A 7,720-nucleotide genomic window follows, 5' to 3' on the forward strand; every position below is an offset into this window, starting at 1 on the left:
CACTTCTTAACAGCTATCTTCCCTTCAAATGCACAGAAAACATTGGTAGTAAAATGTAGTAGTGCAGCCTAAAGAGCAATAGGAGAACCTGAGAAATTAAACTAGACATTACAAAGACTTAACAGAGGTAACAAACTAAAACCATCTACCTTCAACATTGTTAAACTTTTAGGCCAATAAGCTGACCTAAAGATCGTGGACTTTGGAGGAAATTCTTTTGTTATCCGCTAGCTCCAGGAAGATCTTCTGAAACACCTCAAAGGTGTATTTCAGTTTCTTTGGATAGCTTAGTTCTATGAATAAGGCCCATTAGGTAGGTGTAAGCATGTGCCCCATTGGGAATCCCAAAAAGCACTTCTGCTCCCTCAAAGGTTATTCCAGCTTGTTTCTAGAAAACTCCTCCCTGGCTTTGCTGACCACAAAGATGTTGAGTACAAATGATGCGAAGTCGTCTTGGATGGCTGCAGCATAATCATCATCCAAAACCTGTAAAAAATACCAGAGAGAATTCAAACTTCTTTTTGTTTGCTAATGTGAATAATGCATACAGCACTTTGCTCTACCTTTGATAATAGTTGCTGTAGTAGACCTGATCTATATACTTATGTACAATTTGAACCAGGAGGTCACTCAAAGATTACTGTTGATATTGTAGTTTTGAGCTGTGTTGCGTCGAATCAAGAAATGTGTGCACATCAGAAATGCATTTGTAAAACTTAATTCTTTTCACATGAATTTGCCTACATTTATAAACAATAACTAGGTTGGGTGAATTTAACAATATGTGGACAGAGTCATGCATGTAGTGTAATATATATATATATATATATATATATATATATATATATATATATATATATATATATAAATTGCGGATATAATATATATATAAATTGCGGATATATATAAATTGCGGATATGGATATATATATATATAATATATATAATTACCGCAATTTCCGTACTATAAGCCGCTACTTTTTTCCCCATGCTTTGAACCTCGCGGCTAAAACAATGAAGCGGCTAACTTATGGATTTCTTTCCATGTTTTTCCCCAGTTTCACAAGCTTCATGCCGCTAAAAAAGTGAGCTCCGTAACATTAGACGGATGAAATTGCCGAACTTGTTAAGGTGAACCAATGAAACTCTTTATATTAAATTGAGCACGCTCCCACTGAATCGGGCTGCACGACATCATGGATATGGATGAGGTTCCTCTAACGTTTGACCTGACGCTCACTCAGACTGTCAACAGGAAAGGCGAATCATTTGTCACGCTAAAAACAACCGGGCATGAAAAAACGCACTTCACCTGTGTTCTGAGCTCCACGGCATCGGAAGAAAAGCTTCTACTGACGGTGTTTTTCAAACGCACGGCGATGCCAAAAGAAACACTCCCAAAAGAAATTGTTGTGAAAGTCAACAAGAAAGGATGGATAACGAAAAGCGTAATGTATGAATGGCTGACGTAGTGTTACGGCAAGCATCCAGGAGGATTTTTTCACAGGAACAAGGCATTGCTCGTTTTGGACAGCATGAGGACCCACATAACAGATTATGTGAAAGAAGCCATCAAGAGGACAAACTCAATTCCAGCTGTGATTCCTGGGGGGCATAACAAAGTATTTGCAGCCACTCGACATCAGTGTTAATTGTGTTCAGTGGGAGGCTTGGATGGCAAGTGGGGAGAAATCCTTCACTAAAACGGGCTGCATGCGAAGAGCAACTTATGGTCAAGTCTGCAAGTGGATCCTAACAGCGTGGAACATTGTCAAAAAATTTACTATAATCAACGGTTTTCGAAAGGCTGGACTGCTGCGTGTTCCACGAGCTCAGCGAGGAATTTGCCTCCAGATGAAAATGACGAGAGTGTCATTCATGAGCGTGCCCCAGTATGAATTTATAAAAAGTCAGAAGAAAAAAATCTACTTTGCTTACCTGGTAGTCCTTGATTAACTCCTCTGTCTTTTCACCAAGGGTGACAATGAGACCTCTGATCACAATTTAATTTCGAGCCTCAAGGCTGTTGTCCTATAAATATATACGAAATATGAGATAACCTTAAGAACGGATATCAAAATGCTACAACATAACTAACTGCTAGAATGTAAATTGTATTTATATTTGTATTTGTGCTTTAATATGTACTGGCTCAAAAGTTTTTGTATCAGGGGCAACAAATGAACAAATCTTACAAATCCAGCCCATATTATCCAGATGCAAATTGGTTGATAGAACTCTCATTATTTGCTGGTAGCAGTCAGGAGTTCAGTAAGCCCATTTAGTTGTATCTGCCTCTCTGTCTGCTTGTCAGGGATCAGGGTTTTCTCTCTTTACTTGTTTTGCTCGACCTTAGTGCAGCTTTTGACACCATTGATCACACTATACTGCTTGCTAGACTTGAGGATGTTGTTGGAATAAAGGGAACAGCTCTCTCTTGGCTCAGGTCTTATTTGACTGATCGCCATCAGTTTGTTGATGTAAATGGTGAGTTCTCCACACTCTCTGAGGTAAAGTTTGGTGTTCCTCAAGGATCTGTCTTAGGCCCACTGCTTTTCTCTTTATATATGCTGCCACTTGGTGAAATTATAGATAAACATGGTCTTCGCTTCCATTGCTATGCTGATGATACACAGTTGTATATTTCAGCAAAGCCAGATGAGCGAGATCAGCTTAATGTTGAGAAGTGTGTAAAGGACATTAGACAGTGGATGATTGATAACTTTCTTCCGTCTTATCTGAGTTGTGCAGAAGTACTTTTACTTGGACCACATGCAGCTAGAAGCAATCTTTCCGATTACGTAGCCTCTCTGGATGGTGTTTCTGTTTCAGCGTGTACGGCTGTCAAAGACCTTGGTGTTATTATTGACCCTAGTCTTTCCTTTGAGGCTCACGTGAATAATATCACCAGGATCGCCTTCTTTCACCTTAGAAATATTGCTAAAATTAGAAATATGATGTCGTTACAGGATGCAGAAAAACTAGTTCATGCTTTTGTTACATCTATATTTGACTACTGTAATGCTTTACAGTCTGGGTGTGCGAGCAAGTGCATAAATAAGCTTTAGTTAGTTCAGAATGCAGCAGCAAGAGTCCTCACTAGATCTAGGAAATATGACCACATCACTTCTGTTTTAATCAGTCTACACTGCTCTTAATCAAATCTCGCATTGATTATAAAATACTACTACTGACGTATAAAGCACTTAACGGTCTCGCACCACAGTATCTGAGTGAACTTCTGTACCAGTATGATCCTCCACGCCTACTTAGATCAAAAGGTGCAGGCTATCTGTTGGCTTCTCAAATAACGAAGACTACAACAGGGGACAGATGTTTCTCTTATAAAGCCCCACAGTTATGGAACAGCCTTCCTATCAGTGTTCGGGACTCAGACACAGTCTCAGTGTTCAAGTCGAGGTTGAAAACACATTTATTTAGTCAAACCTTTGATCAGTAGATCAGTTTTCTTAGGCAAAGGCGCAGATCTGGAGGGAACATGGATATAGAGTGTTTGGTGAACTGGTATATTTGTATTCTGTCGTCCCCTCACATTCACACGTTCACTCAGGTTCGTTGACGGTGGTGTGGTGGGTCGTCTCTTATACCAGAGATCCCTCATGTCTGTGTTACCTTCTGGTTCTCCCTTTTAGTTATGCTGCCATAGCGAGTCTTGCCGGAGTCCCAACTGCACAGTGACATTAACTTTCATACAACAATAAGGACACATAATCCATATCCTTCTATTCCTGTCACCCTCTTCTCTCTCTCTCTCACTCTCACTCACTAATGTTAAACATGCTCCGGAGGCTCCAGTGACCACTGTTCCTGCCCCTCTCCCCTCCGTGGATCTTTCCACTTCGTCCAGGCCTGCCTCTGGATAGTGTTCTCTTCAAATGGAGGCCACTCTGTGCAGCTTGGGATGGTTTCTCATCAACGCCTTGGGTGGTTCCATGAAATTGTGGACTAAGAATAAGCACTTTGAGGATGGATTGGACTGTAGTTATTGTCAACAGTCTCCTACACTGACTCAGAACTACTTTTCGCTTCTGATCATCATCACTGTACCCCGCAACATCGTATATCTGCTACAAATGGACATTCGGTGCAACCCAGATGAGGATGGGTTCCCTCTTGAGTCTGGTTCCTCTCAAGGTTTCTTCCTATCGCCATCTCAGGGAGTTTTCCCTGGCCACAGTCACCACCGGCTTGCTCTTCAGGGACAAACTTACTTATAAAGAACATATTCACTTTTAATTACCATATCTGTGTAAAGCTGCTTTGAGACAATGTTCATTGTTAAAAGCACTATACAAATAAAAATAAATTGAAAAAAAATGTAGGATTTATTTCTATTTACCAGGTCAATTATATTTGCATTTACATTTGCAGCATTTGGCAGACGCCCTTATCCAGAGCGACTTACAACTGAGCAGGGGAGGGTTTTAGGGCTTTGCTCAAGGGCCCAGCAGTGGTAGCTTGGTGGTGGTGGGATTTGAACCTGTGATCTTCTGATCCAAAGCCCAATGCCTTAACCACTGAGCTACCACCTCCCTCGATTATGTGTGATCTTAACCAAACAACAGTTTGCCTGTTTACATACTGTTTGCCTCTGTCCATGCTGGAATTCCTCCAATCACGTTTGTCGTAAGAATCGTGGTGATCGTTGGATTAAGTTACCAAGCTGTTTTGATTATAAACGTTACAGGAGAGTATTACTTTCAACACCTAAGACATCTTAGAACAAATCTCCAGAGTGTAAGACTCTTTTTTTTAATGCATTTTTGTATTCGTCATCCTATTGGTGTCATCCTGTGAATTGTTAAAATAAAATAAAAATCAAATCAAATCAAATAAAAACTTGTGTTTTCAAAATGTTTGCTACTGATTGTAGCACTATGCCACCCCATCAAAACGAATTTGAAGGAGGAAAACCTTGTTTAGAGCACGGGCCCAAAAACGAAACCCTTCCGTTGGCTCAACGTACAAAAATCAATTTAAAAATAGGACAGCAAATAATATATACAACAATCAAACACCTAAACATAAAATTATTGATACAAGTAGCTCATCCAAAATTGGTCCCAGCTCTCAAAGAGGTCAACAGCCAGCTCAAATCTCTCGCTATGATAACTGCTTTCGTTGCATGTGGCAAACCTTTAGGCCTAGGGGGACATCCCTCTTACATTAAACACTCAAAAGAAATAACCACAATTCAAATAATAATACACAACTCAAAACATAACCCTTCACTCATAACTACAAAAGAAAACACAGCAAACTTAAATCCCATACACAAAGGGATGCACACACGCACACAAGACAAGCACCATGAGTTAAGCTAGCGACATAAGGCTGGGAAGGTGTCATCAATAAAAAAAGAAAAGAATACAAAAAACAAAACCCTAGCCAACCGGACTCGTACACAAACAATTCACACAACACACGAGCTGCCACCATGCAGCACACTCCTGAGACCGGCCAACCAGGGGACCAAACAAAAACAACACGGGAGAAACAGCAATTGACTTAAATCTAAAACAGAAAAATTAAAATTAACCATACATCATATGCTTTAAAACACTAAACATTTAAAACCATGGTTACCAACTGCACCCTCACTATTATTTAATTAAAATATTTTAAAAAAAAATTTACCTTCATTGGCAGATAGCAGATATAACAATCAGTTGATGTTCAAGCATTTATCCAGATCTGAATCAAAACACATTCCTAAAGAGAAATACAAATAAAACCTTTCATGCCATCTTGTTTAAAAAAATAAGACAAAGCCCATATATTTACCTACACCAGCAGCTGTCAACATACACAGTCATCATTGCTCAATTTATCTGCATCTAAATAAACAAAAACAATTTTCCCATACAATCAAAATAAATCCCTCTAAATAAACAAATTAAACAAACTAAAGTAACAAACTTGGCCTACCTCCTCTGGGGCAAATTCAAACATAACCAAAAAACGCAGTATTATATCCCATGTGCTTTTAAAACAAGGCCCACATTTCAAAGCCTCTTGCCCAGTGCCTGCTTAAAAAGTCTTGGGATATTTAGCCAACCACACCCCTACGCTTGCCTGGCTACATGATACAAAAAAAAAAAAATCATACCCGATCTAAAATTTTCTGACAGAGGCAGTGTGAAACTAAAGATGTTGTATATGCAGCTAATTGCTACTGCTGCTTATCATTTATAATGTAAACATCCATTATTGATATGAAATTAAACACAAACTATATACTGTATTATCCTTATCGTGTGTATATTACCTTTCACGTTTAAAAATTTTTCTATTCTTGGCCTTATTTTATAGCCGCATGCTGATGCTAGTTTCAAAACTATTTAAATGCTACTTGGAAAGTTTCAATTACATGTGAAGCAACTAGCCACCTACCAGCATATCCACACAGTAACATTAGTTAGTAAATTAAATTAGATTAGATTAAATTCAACTTTATTGTCATTGTGCAGGGTACATGTACAGAACAATGAAATGCAGTTAGCATCTAACCAGAAGTGCATAGATAGCTTATTTACAGTGTCAGTGTAATAAATAAGGGTATGAGGTTATACAGAAGGTGTAGTATATGTACATATAAATGAATAAGGGTATATATAGTGTGGTTTTTATATAAGTAGGATACAGTATAAAGTAGTATGACAGATATAGCTGTACAAAAGGAATGTCATTATGAATATATTATAGTTTTTGGGTGGTGCAAGGATGCATGATTTTAAAGTGGTGCAAAATAGTGCAAAACACAGAAGAAAAGTGATAGTGCAATGGTGATTGTTAACACCATATTAGCTGTTCAGTGCAGAAACAGCCATGGGAAAGAAGCTACAGGTACAACAACATTATATTCAAATTACATACAAAACTTTGTTTTGTACAATTCTAAAAATGTAAAGATAGTGGTAATTCTTACCTTGAGATCTTGTGTGTATTCTAAACCAAGAGGAACACACAAGATCTCAAGGTAAGAATTACCACTATCTTTACATTTTTGGAATTGTACAAAACTTTACAATTAAAAAAATGTAAAGATAGTGGTAATTCTTACCTTGAGATCTTGTGTGTTCCTCTTGGTTTAGAATACACACAAAACATGATGGGAAGTATTCATTGAGTAAATTAAACAAGGTTATTGTTTTTTTTGTGTGTGTGTAGTTAAGAAGATTGGCTGGGATATATTGGATACATTTTGTAAAGAAAAAAATGCACATCGTCTTGTGTTTTGAACAAATGCAGATTATTTAAAAACTAGATATTTTAATGTAAAAATACAAGCTTAAGATTTTATTGTAATATCACAGATTTAATTAGGTAACATTTACAACCGCTTAGATGCTGCAGTACAGATACAGAAGCAAATAGTGTGATAATAGATTATTAAACACAGTCTACTACATTCGAGGTTTAATGAAATAATGTCAACATAACAAACACAACATTCAAATACACAGGAAAAATGGCAGTGTAGTTTTTCCAGAGTTAATATTTATTTTTCAAAAATAGTTGTTTTTGCTCTATTTTGAGTGCACAGAGTAACATGTGTCAGTAGAGTGGGAGCAAACTTTACTGTGACTTCTCCCCAAACTGGTCTCCTCACAAAGTGAATTTTTTTTTATTTACTGTTAGTCATGGCGCTGCTACTTGTGGGATTAGTCTTGGTATTTATTTTAACAGTATTCGCCTC

General features: G+C 37.8%; 1 long non-coding RNA gene across 1 annotated transcript; it reads right to left on the bottom strand.

Moving 5' to 3' along the window:
• Positions 1-4,986: 4,986 nt before the first annotated feature.
• On the bottom strand, positions 4,987-6,052 carry LOC310724095. The gene is made up of 3 exons (XR_014532931.1): positions 5,806-6,052; positions 5,659-5,715; positions 4,987-5,535 (listed from the first exon to the last, which is right to left on the bottom strand). It is a non-coding gene; the product is annotated as an uncharacterized lncRNA (long non-coding RNA).
• Positions 6,053-7,720: the final 1,668 nt, after the last annotated feature.

The sequence above is a fragment of the Silurus aristotelis genome (assembly GCF_946808225.1).
Source record: "Silurus aristotelis genome assembly, chromosome: 3".
In the NCBI taxonomy this organism is placed as follows: Eukaryota; Metazoa; Chordata; class Actinopteri; order Siluriformes; family Siluridae; genus Silurus; species Silurus aristotelis.